A 20,152-nucleotide genomic window follows, 5' to 3' on the forward strand; every position below is an offset into this window, starting at 1 on the left:
TTTTTTTTAACCTGGGCTCCATATTTTGTACAAGATAAAAAATATATTTCACATGGATTTCAATTCCACGCCTTGATAGCTTTTTTCAACTCCTGATTGTTAACATAAACAGGTCAGCAGGATTCAGGGTAAGCTAAGATGTGTTCTGTTATCACCTGGAGAACTTTGTTTCTCTAGCCTCCATAGAAGCTCCATGTTTAAAAAGAGAATAAAAAACACGTTTTAGACACAAGATGATTGTATAGTGATATGTCGATAAGTTTAGGAAACATTTTAGACACTAATGGCTTCTCTTCTGTAACTTTCTTTGTACAAGTCAAATAAGCAAAATAAAGAGGCACCCCTTTGGGTTGATGTAGCTCCATGAGTTCACAGCTTACCAAATGGACCATGCCTTTTGGCAAAGACAAACTCAACTTTCTCCAGGCAGAGGCAGCCCTGTTCCAGGGTGCAGGGCTTGGTGTGCAACATACAGGCTGGATGTTGGCTCCTGCTTGTCCCCTTGTCTGAGCACCTTTCTATATGGCAGGCATGGCACGAATCCTGTGGGGCCCCTATCAGAACCCACCCACACAGACTTTCCCTCTGCTGACCCCCCTTCCACTCTCAGGACTGCTTGTCCCACATCAAGGTGCTATCGGCCAGACCTTTGGATCTCTGGTGACTCAAGACATTTGTTTCTTTGGAATCGTCTTTTTCACTCTTTTCTCTGTGGAAGAAACATTTAAAAGAAATGGCCAGGCTTTTAGACCATGTGAATATCCTCTCGGGAATTAGAACCTTAATAAGTGCTATCTCAGCCTGGGTTTTTTAGAGAAGAAAAACCAGTAAAGTGTATAAATATATATGTAGACAGAGATTTATATCAAAGAAATGGCTCACAAAGTTGTAGAAGCTGGAAAGTTCCAAGTTTCTGGGTCAGACTGGGGTTTTCTCCTGACTCACGTAGCTGCTGGGGCCAGCGCACCCAAGATTGGCAGATCAGACAGCTGGGCTCTGATTCACAGGCTGTAGAGATCGGTGAATCCTAAGATCAGGAGGCAAGACAGCAGGTAAGCTGCTAGTTCACGTCCCAAGAACCAAAGCTCAGACAAACAGCAGCCAGCTGCAGGATCCAGAGTGAGCAAAACCCCACGAGCTTTGCCTACATTGGATGCAGGCCATACCCCCAAGGAAACTTCCTTTTGACTGATTGACTAATCATAGCAGATCCCATCACAGAAGTGATCACATTATATTAGATCTCATCACGGAGGGGATTACATCATTATACTACTGCCAAACCACTGAGAAGCATGGCCCAGCTAAATTGACACACAACTTTAACTATCACATGTGCTATCCTAGGTGTTGAGAAATGCTTCAGTGGAAATATTCAGAATTGGAGAAGCATTAATGGGTTCCCCACTTAAGAGGTGAAGGTCCAGGCCTAACCTGACTTGCACCATTTCTCTTACCTTAATTTGCCATGAGTGTGCACTGTTACCACTCTTTTCTCTTACATTTCTTGTCTAATAAATATGGCACCTGGTAACTCCACATCCATTCCGTGCTTACTGGTCCTTTTGAATTTTAGCAAGCACCGTGCTTCCTTCTTTAAGTTCCTCTCAGGAATAGGAAAGTTTCCATATGTGTTTGCCAAACTAGATTTAATTTTCTTCTTGAGTTCACAGGAAGACTACATTTTCCAGGATCCTTTCCAGGTGTGGCTGTGTAGCTGAATCCTGACCAACAGAATGTGGGTGGAAGGGATTTATGCCACTCCCAAGACAAGTTAAAGAAGGCTTATCTTTAAAGAAACCTCCTTCCGAGATAGAAAAACGTTGCCTTTCCATTGTAAACAAATATTTTTGGGGGGAAGAAGGAGATTTATTTATATTAGAAAGTTTCCCTCCCTTTCTTAACCAAAAAACCAAGACAAACCCATTGCCTTCGAGTGGATTCCAACTCATAGCAACTCTATAGGACAGAGTAGAACTGCCCCACAGAGTTTCCAAGGAACACCTGGTGGATTCGAACTGCTGACCTTTGTTTAGCAGCAGTAGCACTCAACCACTATGCCACCAGGGTTTTGAGGCAAAATGTCCAGTTCCTATATAAGCTCCCAGTTTCATAATTTCAGAGTTCCTATTGGTCATAAACTCACTTTTGCATGTGCAGGGTATGTCTGCTTCATCATATAATCTGAGGGGGGAGTAGGTCATGGTGAACCAGCTCAGTTGTTGCTGTAAGTAATAATGAGTTTGATCTATGATTCAGAAGCCTCGTGTTTGCTTTCAGGATAAAGCATAGATACTTAACATCACTCGTGTGATCCCTTTATGCTCTCCTCTGGCTGGATGCCCAGGATCCAGTGGGACACTCTGAGACATTAGGAAAAAGCAGGCCCCTGTTGGACTGTGATATGAGCAAGAAATTTTCCTTTAACATTTTTAGTCACTGGAATTTTTTTGGTTTGTTATAACAGCTGACCTTGCTCACTTTAATAAAACGTTAATCTTGGTTCTTATGATGTCTTGACATGACAAGCACTGTTTGGGTTAGTAGAATGTCAAATTTTTGTAAATCCTACACATCAATGAATACAATACTTTTTATCCTTAGGATTATTTCTAGACATTTTACAAAAAATTGACTCTTTTTTTTTTTTTTTAAAATATGTTACTCAAAATACTTAGTTCACATCATGTCTATAAACAGTAGAAGACATATTATACAATAATAACGCTCTTATAATTTAGGACATTGATATAATAGGTCTATTCATACTTCATTTAAATATGCAAATGACCTTTTTGAAGGAGCAGTTTAGTGCATTATATTGTAGTGACTTTCAGCCTCACTTCAAAATGTAGCTAATTTAGATCATTTTGAAAAAAATGACAACTGTTCCCTTGTTATGAAGAACATAAATGGGAGATTTATAATTTTTACTGACTAAAGTTAATCACTGATGTTAATATACTTTATACTTACATAACACTTTGCTTTAGTCTAATGCCTATTATCACGAATTCTCAAAACATCTCTGTGAGCCAGGAAAGAGACAGGGTTTAGTGGACATTTGTATAAGTGTGTGTTCCTGGCTGTCCAATACCTGTAAACATATTAGATGTAGGTCCCTTCAGGGCAGATGTTTCCCCAAAGCCTCTGTGGAAACTGTGGCACAGGCATGGGAGTGGATTCACCTTTGGCTGGGCTGAAGTGAGAATGCAGCAGGAAGTACAAATGTCCAGGGGCAGCAGAGTCCAGGGCATGGCCACAAATGTCCAGTAGGGATGCAACCGGAGGCAGTATTTAAAGTAGACTAGTAGTCTTGTTGGGTAATCTTCTTGGGTGACTCTTGGTTGTGCTTTGCTTCCCTTGGTTCCCACTGGTTTTCAGGACTAGTTCTCAAGGTTCTTCATTGATTTTATGAGCTACCCAATATTTTAAAGCATGTTTTTTTCCCCTTTAAGTTGGCTGTGCTGGTTTTTATTTTGGGCAATCAAAACTTTGACTGCCACGAAGGGTTTTGAATGGGGTGAAATGAGATGACGGTTTAGAAAGAGAAGCATTGTTCTAGGTAAGCTTTACTGAACTTTTATACCATTTCACTGTTCTTGCGAGGGTAAAATGGATTCCAGAAAATTTTTGCTCCTTTTGCCTCAGATAGGCCATCTTACGAAAAGGAAACAATATATACAAATGGTGGGAAGGAAATTATTTCTCTTTTCTAGCTTTTCGCTCACCTTGAATCCCAAGAAGAGTTGCCTCGGGTACAGTATTAAAATAAGACTAGAAATAAAACTACCTGATGACTGAGTCCTCCTGATAGAAAAGAGTTGTTTCTTTTGTCCAAGCCATTTTTGTGAAACATTCAGATGGCAAAGGGAAAAAAGAAAAAGGTCTGGCATGGTTTTTAGCCAGTTCAAGCAGGTTTATGAGCAGAAGTTGTGACAACAAGGGACAAATTACCTAAGATCTCTGCATGGGCAAGTTAGTACGCAGAAGGTTTTTCTATTCACATTGTGCCAGCACAAAAGAACTGGAGAAGCACATTTGAAATAGATTTCACCTGTCTTACAGAGAAATAATTGTCAGAATCCATATAGTTGGTCTACATGGGTGGGAATATCTCTTTATTAATTCCCAACCTGCACAGCTAAGGAAAATTCAGATTCCATGAGGACAGACTCTAACAGAATCAGGGCTAAGAATATATAGAGAATACCATACAAATAACTTACTAAACCAAGTAAAGGGTTTTCTTTAAATCTTATACTATCCTTATATAAAATTCTTTGGTGATTTAATCTAAGATGGAAAGCTTTTTGCAACTCTTACCATTCCTTGCTAGTATACGTCCAACTCTCCTTGCCACAAAGTCATGCATTATTCAGCCCAAGCCTAGTTTGAGTCAAGGCGAGCTTATTGTGAAGAATACCAAAAGCAGTTAAGTTTCTGAGAAAATAAAGTGAGGAAAAGTCAGTAAAGTTAAAAAAAAAAAAAAAAAGGTTGTTGCTTTGAATTCTGTTGGTGACCCGGCCAGTGATTCTTGAGTCCTACCTAAGAAGACTGTATTTCTGTTTAAATGCACAAGGATTTAGTATTGATAGAAAGTGTTCGTGTTGAAAAAGTGTGCTTTTCACAGCTTTGCAAAGATCCTGGACAAACAACAGAGGCAATCGCAGTCTTAGAGGAACAGATGTATCCGTAGTAGGGATAATGGTGTGCTCCAGACCACCCTCTCCCAGGATGCCACTGAGTGCCTGATAAATTGGCCCTCACAGCTCTCAGCACCCTACCACACCGCACCACTACCCTCCTTCACTCTGGAATAGGCATCGTGCAAAGATTCTGTTTGCAGGGAATAACATCTCTCAAGCAGTGGTGGTTGAGTGTGGGCTTTGGGGGGTCACTGTTTTGGTGTTGTGGGCCTTTAAATTGGTTTCGACTCATGGAGACCCCCTGTGACAGAGTAGAACTGCCCCACAGAGAGTTTCCTAGGCCTTAATCTTTATCAGAGCAGATCACCAGCTCTTTTCTCCCATGGAGCAGCTGTTGGGTTCGAACTGCTGACCTTTAGGTTAGCAGCCCAGCACTTTAACCACTGCACCACCAGGTCTCCATTTTTGGAGGTCACCAAAGCAAACAAAAAATTCAAACCCACTGCCATAGTGACCCTATAGGAAAGAGTAGAAGATCTGCCCCTGTAGGGTTTCCAAGGCTATAATCTTTATGGAAGCAGACTGCCACATCTTTCTCTACAGAGTGGCTGGTGAGTTCAAACCACAAACTTTTGGTTAGCAGCCAAGCACTATGCCACCAGCCCTCCCAAGTCCACTGGCATGTCTACCACCATTTCCTAGATGTAAGACCCATGACCAGCTAAATAGTATATGAGACCCAGTGCAAAATGAAAATGAAGGACTTCTTGTTCAAAAAGCAGGAAAAAGGTGGCATTAAACGTACTAAAATATAATTTTTTTCCTATCTTGTGTAGTCTCTCTGGACATATCAAGCTGCTTCTATTTTGCTATTTAATGGGCAGGGATGGAGATGGGGAGACCAGGTAGGAAGGACGGTCTAAGAGCCTGTCCCGGGCAGGCAGGGAAATGGCAAGAGGTGGAGCTACATGTGAGCTGAGGTTCGAGCCCCAGGACACACTGCATTTTCACACTGGACTTCACTTACAAAGAACAGATTCAAAGGTGAAATTATTAAGAGTTTCAAGGTGGTGAATAAAGAGCATTAAACCCCAAGCACAGGGCCCTTCTGAGTATGGAGTTCTTTTTTTCTGCACTGTTCGCATAACCATGGAGCCAGCCCTGGGAAGAACTCGAGTAATTTCCTTAATCCCTCCTTGCCTCAGATTCCTTATCTGTCAACACCAGTACTAATTCTAGTACTGACCTCAGGAGATTATTGTGAAAATTAAATGAATTATTATATGTAAAGTGCCTGGTAAACTTTAAAGCATACAGTAAAGGTAAGGTTTATTAAGAATTATTAATAAAACATCTGTGGTAAAAGTGTTAGACTATGCTTTCAAAGATAATCAATTACAAATATTGGTTGAGTATCTTCAATATATTTCAAGTAACGATGGCCATAATTCAATGTAGTTCAAGATCTAGGTGCCTTATTCTCTTCCTTTTATCTTCCTGGTTTTGTCTTTGACTTTTAATTAATCAACCAAGGTGAGAAGGTTAAGACTTTCAGCCAAGTACATTTTATTTGTATGCATTAAGAGATCTGGAAAAATGCTAGAGGAAGGAAAATGAAAATACTAGCAAAAATAATAATTTTGGAGTATTTGAGGTGGGAGGTCTGAAGTATCTATAATTTCTTTGCCTTTATTTTTGTTAATAAAGGATTGCTTATGTAACTGAATTGTACAGGTAGAAATTGTTGAGATAGTGTATGTTTCATTATGCATATTTTCACCACAATAAAATAAAAATAAAGGATTCCTTGCCATTTTATTTCTATGGGGTTTTCTCTTCTAAAAATTGCTGTGCGATTTTGTATGACGTTGAGCTGCAAATTCACTAGTTTTTCATTCTGAAACTTCCCACAAACAGTTATCTGGCAGCATTCTGCCACCTTGCCTCAATCCTAAGCCGGGGGCCAGACAGAGCCAACAGAGTAGATGTCACTGAAAGAAAAAAGGGAAAGGGACAGTTGTGCAAACCCAATTCTTTACTCTCTGCTAATGATACCACAGCCAGTGGCTAACCAAGGGAGCTGGGAAAGGACATTTATGAAGACTTTGGGGACTGCAGTTCCAACAGCAGGTGAAAAAGGACCATGTAAGATGACCAGATAGGAATCATCAGACGTTACGTGAAAGCAGGGGGTTTACAGCAGTGTGGGAAAAAGCAGGGGGTTTACAGCAGTGTGGATATCTGTGCATGAGCCAGGGGGAAAATCACAAAGCAAGGGACATGGACAAGGAAGAGAGGAGACCAGGTGCAAAGTGGAGGCTCTACTACACAAACCACCCAGGAGAAAACTCTCCTCAGTGGAGGACTTGCCAGCAGCACAGGTGACAATCCCATTGCGGGCTTTGGAAGAGTCCCATGGAGGCTTTTATATATAAACCATAACAAGGAGAGTAGGCAGATTTTCTCAGCTGTCATTTTCTTTCTCTCAAAGATTTAAATGGAAGTTTCCTTTGTAGAGAAGAATCAGTGACAAGATAACCACAGTAGTAAGATAGTAATATAGATGGGGGTGGGGAGGGGATGATCAAGCAAAGTGTAAAATAGAGCCAGTATGTCTCAAATTGGAAACCCTGGTGGCCTAGTGGTTAAGAGCTATGGCTGCTAACTAAAAGGTCGGCAGTTCGAATCCAGCAGGCGCTCTTTGGAAACCATATGGGGCAGTTCTACACTCTCCTGTAGAATTGACTTGACAGCAATGGGTTATTGGCTTTAGTCTGTCCTAAGGGGTCGCTATGAGTCGGAATCAAGTCGATGGCAAGGGTTTTTTTTTTTTTTAATGTCTCAATATCATGAGTTTGGATAATCTACTGAGTAAAATTCTTGTTTCCTGTTACCACAGAAAAGGCATCAAGTCTAAATAGGAAAATTAAGAAAAGAGAAGTGACTATGACGTGGTTCCTTCCATCAAGAGCCTATTTATGGGTGCGGGGGGAACCCCACTACCTTCCAGTGGATTCTGACTCATATCGATCCCATAGGATTTACAAGGCTGTAAATCTGTAAATCTCTGGATTCAGACTGCCACATCTTTCTCCTGAGGAGCTGCTGGTGGTTTTGAGTCGCCAACCTTTTGGTTACCAGCCCATCGTTACAACCACGGTGCCACCAGGGCTCCATATTTAGGGAAAGGGGCCACCAATTATACAGGATACAAATATTGTAATCAGACTGTGTCTAAAATTCTCCTTGTTTTGATTTTAAAACGTAGTAACGATTTCATTTGAAAGTCATAGATGGATGTGAAAGAAGTAATTAACACACTATTTTCAAGTTAGGAAACTGTTTTCCCCTCTATTAAGGTCAATTTTTTTTAAGGTCAAAGATTCAAAAGTGACCCCTGTCATCATGAAAATAAATATATACTAAATAAAGTAAAATAAGGAGAAAAGAACTCTTAAGGTCTTTTAATGGAAGCATCAAAAAGAAAAAGAAAAAAATTCATAAGAAAGAAAGATAATGATAACTACTTGGTCTAAAAGCTGTCGAGTTTATGGTCTGGTTTCACAGGTGGACTGACCCTACCAGAAATGTCCACAGCTGTAATTTGTCAAAAACTAATCACCGGAAGTGAAATATTTTGTTCCTGTCTGAATCACGTTGCTTTCATAGCCGTTAAAAGTTGATTGAGGACCACTGTGCATGAATGGGCTTTGAAATCTACACTTCTTCCTAATTTCATATATTAATTTGTGCTGTTTTCTTTTCTGGAAAATCTTTCATTATTTTCTGGAAAATCTCTCAGGAAAATCTGACTTTTCTTCTCGAGTTCAGGGATATAACCTGTCTCCAAACAGGCAGTATATATGTGTTATGATTTGTATTTTGGTGTGTTTGGTCTGCAGTTTTAAATGGATATGCAATTAAAATGAAGGTTCATTTGCCATTTTACTACATTTTTTTTTAAGTTAAATACACATTTAAGTTAAATACACATAAAAAAATACACATAGGTTATACAAAATCAGAATGCTTCTTTAATGTTGTGATTTTAAGTCATTCAGGTTATTATTTTTCTCTTTGGGAAGCAAGCTCTGAATTTTAGAGTCATAAATCGGAAATATGGTTTAACACACAAGTACGTAATTTTAAGGATGGTACCTACCACATAAAGTGGGGTCAACCTGTATTCCCCTCATCAACCACTGCTAACTGTGATCTGAAAATCTAAGTAGGAGAAAGATGTAAGGAAAAAATCAACTTTATGCAAAGCCACAAAAACCATAGCCATTCTTTAATCATTTCTGAAGATCCACTCAACAAACAGTTAAATGTACTTCTTTAAATGTCAAATTCCAAGTAATCAACCTAACCATGGCAGTGCAGAGTAGGGATTGTTCAGGGCCTGGCAAAAAAAGACTTAGACTTTTCAAGACTCTGTCTTAAACACTCAGGAGAGGAAGCAAATTGGGAAGAGGGAAGAGGGCAGATGGATACTCTCTCCCCACACACTTCCTTAGAGTCAGAATTTAGGGATTGTTGTGACCCTGGAGTACTCCTGGATGGGGTAGAAGGTACTCTAGTCTAAATAGTAATTGGCTGTGACCATATATGGTCCTTGATATCCTGTATTATTCTTGATAAATAATGGAAATCACTAATTTTTACTTGTCAAAAAACTAAAAAAAAAACATCTTCATTGAGTCAATTCTAACTCATAGCAACCCTGTAGGACACAGTAGAACTGCGGCTGTAAATCTTTACAGAAGCAGACTGCCACATCTTTCTCCTATGGAGTGGCTGGTGGGTCCAAACTGCTGACCTTTTGATTGGCAGCAGAGCGCTTAACCACTGTGCCACTAGGGCTCCTAAAAAAAGCTATAAACATCTAAAATTTTAATTAAAAAATGTTTTTCATACAAATTTGAAAGATATTTGCAAATGTTTCAGCAAGAAGACAATGCTTTCCAGTTGCATTCATGATATTTAGTGGCTATTTCCAGTAGTTGATCTTTTCTAACCCTAGAATCAAAGAATGCCAACAATTAGTTAGGAACCAGTTTGAGCTCCAAGGTATTTTCAGGCTTCAAGCATTCTCTGTTTATTGGATGCTGCCTAATTTTATTTTCTCTTTTTCCAATAGTTGCTACCTACAGATTCTACATCTGTCTCTTTAGTATGCCCATTAGAAAAGCTGCTACTTCTTCAACTGAAATGAGATTTTCATGGGTGTTACAGGTGCAAAGCACATGCCTAATGACAGTGCTACTTCTGCCAGGTAAGCTGGCAATACAACTTTTAATGAGCATAATCAGAAATGAGATGTCACTTCTACCTTCAGAAAGGCAGATCACAGGGAGATGACAATTGTCATCCAGTCATTTTCCTAACGAAGTGAAAAGGAGGCCACGTGCACCAGTAGATACCTTGAAGGGAGGCTGCCAATTGCCACCCACCATTCACCTAAGGAGGTATGACTAACAGACTCAAATGACAATCAATGAGACAGTTGGGAAGGAGGAAGCTTCCTAAGACAGTTTGCCCACCAAATAATACTGATGAGCGAACAAAGACGTTAACTCTGAGCAGAAGCAAAGCGAGCATGTTCAGGTGATTTAAAGAAACTTCTTTAAAGTTTGGAAGTTAAAACGCTTTGCATCCTAGGTGACTATACAGAATTAGCCTTTGGATATGTCTAGAAATTCAAGGCTTAACTTTTTTTTTTTTTTTTTTAAGATAAGCAGACTATAAAATAGACAAATACAGAAACAAACAGCAAGTAGTTCTGAGTTCATTCTATACAATATTAAGAGTCTTTTCTCGACTCTTTCTCCCTTCTTTCTCTGTCTCCCACCATGTATGTGTACTTACCTCAGTTTGTTACACTTATTCCTGAATGTCTTGCAGTTTATAAAAGAACATCTTTTAAAATCTTTCATTAATTCACTGGGAGATCTTGATCAAGTTGCTTTGTTTCATTATCTGTGATGGCAATTATTGGATGAGACGATCTATAGGGCTGCTATGAGTTGGAATTGACTCCATGGCAGTAGGTTTTGGGTGCGTTATCTCTGAGGTTGTGCTGATCCCCATCATCCAATGGCCCCTAGAGGGAAAGACTTCCCAATGTCTGCTCTTTGTCCTCTTCTGGGGCCTTAGGACTATAGAAGAGGCAGGAACACACACACACACACAAAAGAGGCAGGAGGAATTGACAATGTGAGAGGGATGTAGAGAGGGAAATGCGGTGGGATGGCCTTCACCTACTGTCTACACTCAGATAACGGATGGCAGTATCTGACTCTGCAGGCCACCATCCCTCCCACCGTCACCCCCAGACCTACATCCCCACTGCACTCAGGCCTACCCTACACTTCCACGAAAGCTATGATCAAAGTTTTTTTTTAATATTACACTTTAGACTTTGTGTCAGAGCCACAAAGAAATAACGCAGCTTAAATGTGTTTCATTAGCGTAGATCCAAAATGTTGTCTTGATTAATAACATGAAAAGATCCTTCCACCTTGGCAAAACTATGAACCTTAAAATGTGCAAGTAGAAACCACAATTAAGATGAGACAGGTGGCAAATATTGTCCTCTAGGACAATTAAAAAAAAAATAAAATGTGCTTATTATTTAAGTCCATGAGTAATATATGTTCATTGTAGAAAAATTAGAAAACACAGAGAATAAACTTTAAAACCAATAGCAAGGTTATTAAGAGCTCAGGTTCTGGATTATAAAACACTTGGGTTGGAAAATCAACAGCGCTGCCTTATAGTTGTGTGGTCTTGGTCAAATTACTTAGTATTTCTAAACATCAATTTCCTAACTTGTAAAATGAACATAAAGTCTATGTTAGAGGGATATTGTGAGGACTAATCTTAACCATGTATATAAAGCAATTACGCAGTTCCAAAAAAATAGAAAGTGATCCATGGAAGGTAGTTGTGTTGTTCTCGCATTTTTAAAATTATTCATCACTGTAATCTCACTGATAACTTTGATTCTACCACCTTTGCCAAGGTCATTATGAAATTACTTCAGAGTTCTCAAGGCTCTAGCATTGATGCTACTTTTGTATGTATGGGTTATTTTCCATTGTTCTAGACATTGAAATAAATCAGAGTTTTTTTTTTCTTCCAAACCCCTTAAAAGGTAGAATTAAATGCTACATTATTGGCAGGAGTAGGCACTAACTCAAGGAATCCCAGGCCAGTACTGCCATATCAGTACTTTGATATCATGAGTAAATATGTGATTCATCTAACAGAATATAAGAATTTATTGGAAGCCTACTGTATCATAACCTCACATTTTTAAGTGCTTTAAAATTATTGTAAAGTACACCATCACATTTCGTTTAATAATGTTCTTCTTTACCCAAATTCTATCAAAGCCTTTACACCGTGAATTGAAAAACCTTCTAACCCTACAGTTGGATGGTCAAGGCCCTCAGTGACCTAATTCTGACCATTCCTTCCCTTCACAATCCTACGTTCTAGTCAAAATGATTTTCTTCTGGGTTTCCCAAATGTTGTAGACTCTCCTGTATCTCTGACTTTGGTAATATTCTTTCCATCCTTTCCTGTTTTCTCAACCCTTTGTCTTTCTAACAAAACCTATCCAAGGCTTAGCTCCAATACTCCTCTGTTATAACACCTTCCCTGCCTCCTACAAATGTCTCTGTACTGTGAATTCGCATAGTCTGAACCCTGTTATTATTTCCTACTTCTTTTATAGTTCTTTTTTTTTTCTTCTGTATTTGTCTCAGCTCTTTTACTAGATCCTGGAAGACAGAGACCCTTTTTGGGAATCCATGCATCCCTCAGAGAGTATCACACATCGAAGGAAAACTCTTAAATATGCTTACCATGACACTCATGGTAAATTTGCTAAGTTGGCAGGGAAGTATTACTAACCTTACTTTAACAGATGAGGAACCTAATGCTAAAGAGGATGAAAGGAGATGTGTGCTAAGCTCCGTTAGCTAGTGAGGCAGACTGAATGTGATCATTAGATTCCTAATCTAGTGGTCTTTCTTCTCTATGATACCACTTCTGGTTACAGCTCTGCGCAAAGATAGGGCTGGAAGAGGTACGAAATGAGTGTAGGGCTTGATCTTTAAGTTATTTCTATGTCCTTTAAAACAAAGGACTAAGGTGTACAAAGTAATGCTTAGGAAAGGGCTGGCCTCACCCTGTCCAGCCAATTGCAACTGAAAATAAAAACAGAATTCGACAAAGTCAACACAACGTTACTGTTTCTACCTGTTACAGAGTTTATAGTAGTGATTTTAAAATGATGTTTATTTAGATCTTCATGTATTTTTGCCTTGCCTCCTCAAACAGGAAGCCCCTTGAGGGCAAGGGCTATATTTTATACATATTTACATCAAAACATATTGTATGTAATAGATAGACCACGGTGTACTCGGTGTACTCCATTTGTGTAATTATGTGTATTTATAGGGAAGAACACTAGTTTACCAAAAAAAAAAAAAAAAGTGTTCAGTGAAAGTAAATTCAGGTTAGTATACTGAATGAGGAAGAAAAAACCTTACTATGATAAGCATTGGAGCCCTGGTGGTGTGGTGGTTATGCCTTTGGCAGCTAACCAAAAAAGGTCATCCACTCCTTGGGAACCCTATGGGCAGTTCTACTCTCCTATAGAGTTGCTGTGAGTCAGAATCGACTCATTGGCAACAGGTTTATGATAAAGATGGAAGGAACCATGCATTGAAAATGAGTTAGGAAATAAATACTAAACATACTTTACAAATTGGGGGATTACACTCTAATAACCTAATGAATAGGAAATCTTGCTCATTTGCTCTTCGGCACAAATAAGTTGTGTCTAGAGAGCCAGGAAAAGAACATACAGCATGATATCCCTGTCCTCTCCCTAGGGACCCTCTCCATTAGAGCCAGCTGCATGGGCATTCTACCTGTAAGTCACACGTAGGCCCCACAGAAGGGCTACATCTCGAAGTTCTTAATAATTTTGCGCTGGGCCCTTAAAAATTATGTAGCTGGTCCTCCTCACCACCCTTCCAAGCCTGTGAATTCCTTGCACTTTAAGTTTATTTTCAAACTGAACCAGGAGCATTGTGAGAGTGGGGAGTTCCTTTCTCTCCCTCTAGGCCCAATTCCAGGAAACACTCTTCTGAAGAGATTCTAAAAAAAAAGGGCGGTGAGACCATACCAAGACCAACAGTTTCTCTAGAAGTGAATGCCTGGGAGTCCAGAAGGAATTATATGAGAGTAAGTACTGGAAACCACAAATCCAGGTTTCCTGTGACATTTTAAAAAGTATTTATGACAGAATACAGTAAAAGATTAGCACTTAAGCACTGTGGGAACCTTCTCATTATACCCACATTGGCCAGAATCTTATTAAAGTGATGTATCTGGCCTTGGCTCTTTATCTTGAAAAATGAGAAGTCTTAGAGGAAACAGAAATAATTAAAAGAGTAAGAAATGAAGCCCAATGAAACATTTAAAAATGTTAAAAGCCTGGGATTAAATTGTTGACAAAAATGTGAAGTTCATAGCTTTCACCAACTGTATGAACTAGCATTTGGCCAATTATTTTTCTAGTTTTGCAAAAGAGAATTCTTCTTCGCTAGAATGTGTCTAATATTACAGGCAGTACACTCTGTGGCAAGAAGCATGTCTGTCTTCAACATAGGAGAGGCAAAGCTATCAGAAAGAAAACCCAGGATCACCTTCTCGATTGGAAAGGGATGATGACGAGCACTGTGTCCTGACTGAAAAATAGAGAGAGGTCAGGATACTGATTTAGAGTGTACATCTCAAAATTATTGTTATAATTCATTTGTGAGAAGCAAACCAACAGCATCAGTGAGGTTAGCCAAGGGAGAAAAAAGTGACTAATAGGGAGGAAAAGAGAAGCCATAGAAATTCAATCAGTTACTTGAAAATACACGGATATCTCCTATTCCAGACCCAGAATGTAGGCATACTTGCTTAAAAATCCTGAAAGACTCTCTTCTTCCCTTCTGCATACCTCCTGCTTCCCAATTCTCCTTCATTTCCCTGTGGACCTTTCTCCAAACACTGCTTCCACATTCTACAGTAACTGGTGGAATCTGTGTAAGGCAGAAACCTGTCAGAAAAGGAAAACTCAAATATTTTCTGCTAATAGAGAGGATAGAAAAGTGGTAAGACTGTACCCTGTCAAAGGTGGAAAACTTGAGAGGCCTGAAAATACAAGGTAGTCCCACCAAGTTCTGTCTGGCTCTCACAGGTTTCACTCTTTCAGGAAAGATGGTGGCTGAGTTTGGTGGTTGCAGCGATTTGTGGTTTCCTAGCCAAATCCAGGGTAGCAAAAATATACCTTCTTTCTATGTGCACCTCCAAGGAGAACAGATAGACTCAATTCTTCCTTTGGTATCTGCTTGAAAGATAAATTTTCTTCTCCTAGAAAATTTAACTATTTGTATTGGGCGAAGAAGCAGAGGAAGAGAGGAAAAGAGAGAAGGAAAGAGAAATAGACCATAATGCATAAAAAATTAATTTAATTCTGTAAGTCAATTTATAATCTACAACTAGGTAAGTGTTGCCTCTAAGAAGACATGGATGGTTTTTATCAATTTGTGTCTCTTTGCTTTCCTTCTCTGAACTGTACTAACTACTCTTCCCCTTTATGAAAAAGCAATAATCTAGCATGCCAATATATGCCGGTGATCAAGACATTATTTTGAGCATTCATGTGTCTAAATCATGTAGGGTTACCAAGTACAAAGGAAATGACCCATGAGAGGAATAAAAGATATGAAATGGTTGAAGAAAGAATGAAAGCCTAAGCCTGAAGTGATGCTTAAATGAAAAATGCAACATGTAGAATGAATTTTTAAAAATTAAAAATAAGAAACAAATAGTGCAATAATATAATTATGAAAGGAAATAGAGGTGATTATTTGGGATGAGGTGATGCAGAATAACTAAGACAAAACAGATATATTCTCAGATTTGTCTTACGTACTTAGGATAGCTCCTTTTACTGAGTGTATACATATAAAATAGAAGTTTAAAAAGCACAGGAAACCTCATGAATCCTGAAATCAGATCAATAGCTCACTAAATTTGATTTGATGGAACAACTGAATAAATCACACCAACTCTTGGCTTTGTGTTTCAAATCCAGTAGGAGTAAGAAATAGCTAGTAATGCAATACTTGATGGATATTTACAGGCAGTCTCCATCTATTGGATATAATTTGAATCCAAGGTACAGCTAAGAGTAAGAATGAAACAAGTAGATGAAAGTCAAGGTAAGCAGCTTTGTTCTCTGCTTCCATAATACAGTTTGGAAATATGTCAGCCAGGGCACTAAAGCTGAAAAATAAGCTCGTACTGGAAGCATGGATATTTTTATGCAGCCTTCAGCAATTTTATCTGAGATGATTTTCACAGACTTTTCTCCTAAAAATGACATCGTTTGTGTTAAACATATGTTCAAAATAGATTTACTATAGGTTGCTACGTGAAATGTCCTAAATTATTTCATTCAGACAGGCTCCTTTTTTTGGAGTGTGTGTGTGTGTGTTTAAACCTGTCTTGACTGATCATATTAACTCAAAGAATAACAACAAAACTGAACTACTTTGATGCTTGCAAATTTGGAGTGGTTGCTTAGTTCACAAGTATTTCTCCAGTAGCCTTGTCCATGTGACTCCTTCCCTCTTCTTTTTGGGAACTGAGCTTCTCTTCCCCAGATTTGGACACATATCCCAAATGGGAACTGACATTTTCCCAGATGACCTCACCTCCCTAGCCAAGAGGTGAGAACCTGACTCACAGTAGTTCAATAATGTCCAACAGGAATGGCCAATCCTACCTCCACAACTGATCTTCATCAGTAACTGATTTGGTTAAGAGTTTAAAAGCCAAGTTGGCCAATTAGATTTTCTTCTTAGAGTTTTTGAGTTCGAGTTAGGGGAAGAGAGTTTTATCTTTTCTGGTCCCAACACTGTGAGTGTGTGAACCTTTAGCTGCTGGAATCCATGGTTCATATCCTTGCAGAGAAGTTATTCGGAGAGAATGAAGCAAATACGGGAAAGAATCGATGAGGGTCTGAGAAAGTCCAGTCAAAGTTCCAGTCCTAGTTTAGTTGTCCTCAAGTCAGTTACACCCCTGCCTTTCATTTTAAATGGCTCAGGCTTGCCAGCTGTTTCCTACTTTGGCCTCTTCAGATTGGGTTTTTATCACTTGATATGTAGAGTACTAACACAACCCTAGGAGCCCTGGTGGCGCAGTGGATACAGCACTTGGCTACTAACCGAAAAGTTGGCTGTTTGAACCCACCAGCCTCTCTGCAGGAGAAAAGATGTGGCAGTCAGCTTCTGTAAAGACTTACAGCCTTGGAAACTCTATGGGACAGTTCTACTCTGTCCTGTAGGGTCACTATGAATCAGAATCAACTCAGTGGCAGTGGGTTTGGGTTGTTGTTTTGGCTTAACACAACCCTTAAAAAGCTCTGGTGGTGGAAATGGTTAAGGTCTCAGCTGCTAACTGAAAAAGTTTATTGGTTCAAGCCCACCCAGTTGCTCCATAGGAGAAAGACCTGAAGATCTTCTTCCATAAAGATTACAACCAAGAAAACCCTATGGGGCAGTACTACTCTGTCATATGGGATCACGTGGGTTGAAATCAACTTGATTGCACCTAACAACAACAAAACCCTGAAGAAAATCTTCTCATAATTTGTATGTACCTGTCTGAGTCATCTAGTGCTGCTCTAACAGAAATACCATAAGTGGATGGCTTTAACAAAGAATTTTATTCTCTCACAGTCCAGGAACCTAGAAATCCGAATTCCGGATGCTGGCTCCAGGGGAAGGCTTTCTCTCTCTGTTGGCTCTGGAGGAAGGTCCTTGTCATTAGTCCGCACTTGGTCTAGGAGCATCTCAGCACAGGAAACTCAGGTCCAAAGGACGCGTTCTACTCCCAGCACTGCTTTCTTGGTGGTATGAGGACCCCATATCCTTCTGCTCGCTTCTGTCCTTTATATCTCAAAAGAGATTGGCTTAAGACACTACCTTATCTTGTAGGCCTCAACAGTATAATTGCTGCTAATCCATTTTATTACATCGTAGTGATAGGATTTACAACATATAGGGAAATCACATCAGAAGATAAAATGGCAGACAATCATACAATCATACAAGGGAGTCATGACCTAGGCAAGTTGCCAGATATTTTGGGGGGACACAATTCAACCCATGATAGTACGCAAACCCAAAGACCCTTTATGTGTGTGTGTTTCCCATTCAGGGCTTTTATGTTTTTGGAACTCATTTCTCTATTTACAGATTAATTTGAAGGCAGAGGCTAGGCCCCTTCCTTTAACATAAGGCCCTAAGCCCTGGTACAATGCTCTAATGCTCCACACACACTGAGTCCTTGATGCAAAACAACGCACTAACTAGTTATAAGTTTCCTAGCCTTATATACTCATTAATGAATGTCTAGATAGATTTCTACAAAAAACGGGGTCTTACATCTTTCAGCACTTGCCTTCATCTTTGTATAGTCTCCCACTTAAAATACCTGTTCACCTTATTGGTCCCAAACCCAGCAAGCTGCATCTTTTGTCTCTTGGCTATTATCAGCCATTAATACTAGACTCAACCTGTTTTAAGCCCTCTAAATCATTGAATAAAAAGCAGACATTTCCTCCATCCATCTACGTCTATATTGTGCCATATCCTTTAAAGAGCTCTAAATATTAGCAGAAGCTTGAGTCACTCATAATTTCAGTTGCATTGTTGTTATGTCCTTAAAATTAGCACTTCCATCCCTCATGTAATAGAGTATAATTTAAGGTATTGACTAGGTGAGGATTTGACAGGAAAAAAAAAAAAAAAAAGTTACTCAAAAACATTTTACTCTGCCTGCCTTGGGATGAAGAACATCAGTTTTCAAACCTGCCAACCTTTCAAGCTGTTAAGCATTCAAAACCTAAGTATGCTTTCAAATTATATATAATGGACGTCTAGAATTCTATTTTTAATTTGATTCGAGTACATGTTTGCAAAGCCTTTCTATGTTCACCAACTAACCATGACAGCTTGTTTGGGACCACGCTGTGAGTGGTGCTTTGGAAAAAGATGAGGTCTCAGTTTCTGTAGACACGTGTGCTCTGAGCACACCTATCGAGGCTCTTGGGGGCAGCTTTATTTACTTATTTATTTTATACTGATCTCAGACTACACAGAAAATAGAAAGACTTGGATACCATCAAAGTTCTCTGTTGCAGTAAGATTGTTCCAACACACTATTTTTCTAAAATTCAACATATCGCATTTTTCCCAACCAAGGGAGTGGTGATATATTGCCCAAGGTCACGCAAATTTTTAAATCACATACCATCAATAAAGTTTTCTTGATCAGGCTATTTTCCTAACTCTTTTGAGTAAGGTTTATTGAATAATAAGGTGCTTTTTTTTTTTTTTTTTAATTACAGACGGTCGCTGGGTTATGAACATGCCGACTTACTAGGGGGAACTCCTACTTGTTCTTTAGTATTATGCAAATTTGCCCTCACTTTGAAACAATTGAGCAAACCTCTACTCGCAACAAATTCTCTACCACAATTACCTTCACTCGCTGCACCCAACCCAAAAAACCCAGCGCTGTCGAGTCCATTCCGACTCACAGCGACCCTACAAGACAGAGTAGAACTGCCCCATAGAGTTTCCAAGGAGCGCCTGGCGGATTCAAACTGCGGACCTCTTGGTTAGCAGCCATAGCACTTAACCACTATGCCTCCAGGGTTTCCACTCGCTGCACAAAAAAAAAAAAAAAAAAGTCATTGAAAAGGCTTGAAGCCTTTTCTTCCACTAAAGAAAGGCTAAATAAGAATCATATGCATCTCTTCCAACCTACTAACAAAGTCGACTTACAGACTTAAAGACACGCTTAGGAACAGATCCCGTGCATAACCAGGGTACTGCCTGTACTGCACTTTCAGTTTGAAGTGAACGGCTCCCCTCCGCTACCGACTCAAGTAACTAGTAAATTTTATTGGCTCTTTTCAGTTTCTTCTAAATACAGATGAAGTGGGTTGTGACAAAGCCCAAGACTGAAAAAATGGAACTTGTGTATCAGTTCAGTGGGTCCACGTTGGTTTAAAAGTGGCTGCTGTAATAACAAAGTAAGTTTTGACTTTAAAGTGTGCAAATTTTTAGCTTCAGCAATTCTGCTTTACAGGTTTAGCTTAAGGAAATAATCAAGGAAATTCCCTGAATTAATATAATGGTGACACTGCAATGTCCAATAATTGGGAATTCATTACATAAATTATGTTTTAGATAGTCAATGAACTATTGTACAGCCATTAAAATTATAATTATAAATGACAGTAAGATGTTCAGGGTATATTATTAAGGAAAAATTTAGGTGAAAAAAGAGCATATATGCTGTGTTGTCCCTAAAAGTAGCCTTTCTATTTGTCATTGAAGAGGCCCTGTGGTGCAGTG

This window comes from Loxodonta africana, chromosome 8 (assembly GCF_030014295.1).
Source record: "Loxodonta africana isolate mLoxAfr1 chromosome 8, mLoxAfr1.hap2, whole genome shotgun sequence".
NCBI lineage: Eukaryota > Metazoa > Chordata > Mammalia > Proboscidea > Elephantidae > Loxodonta > Loxodonta africana.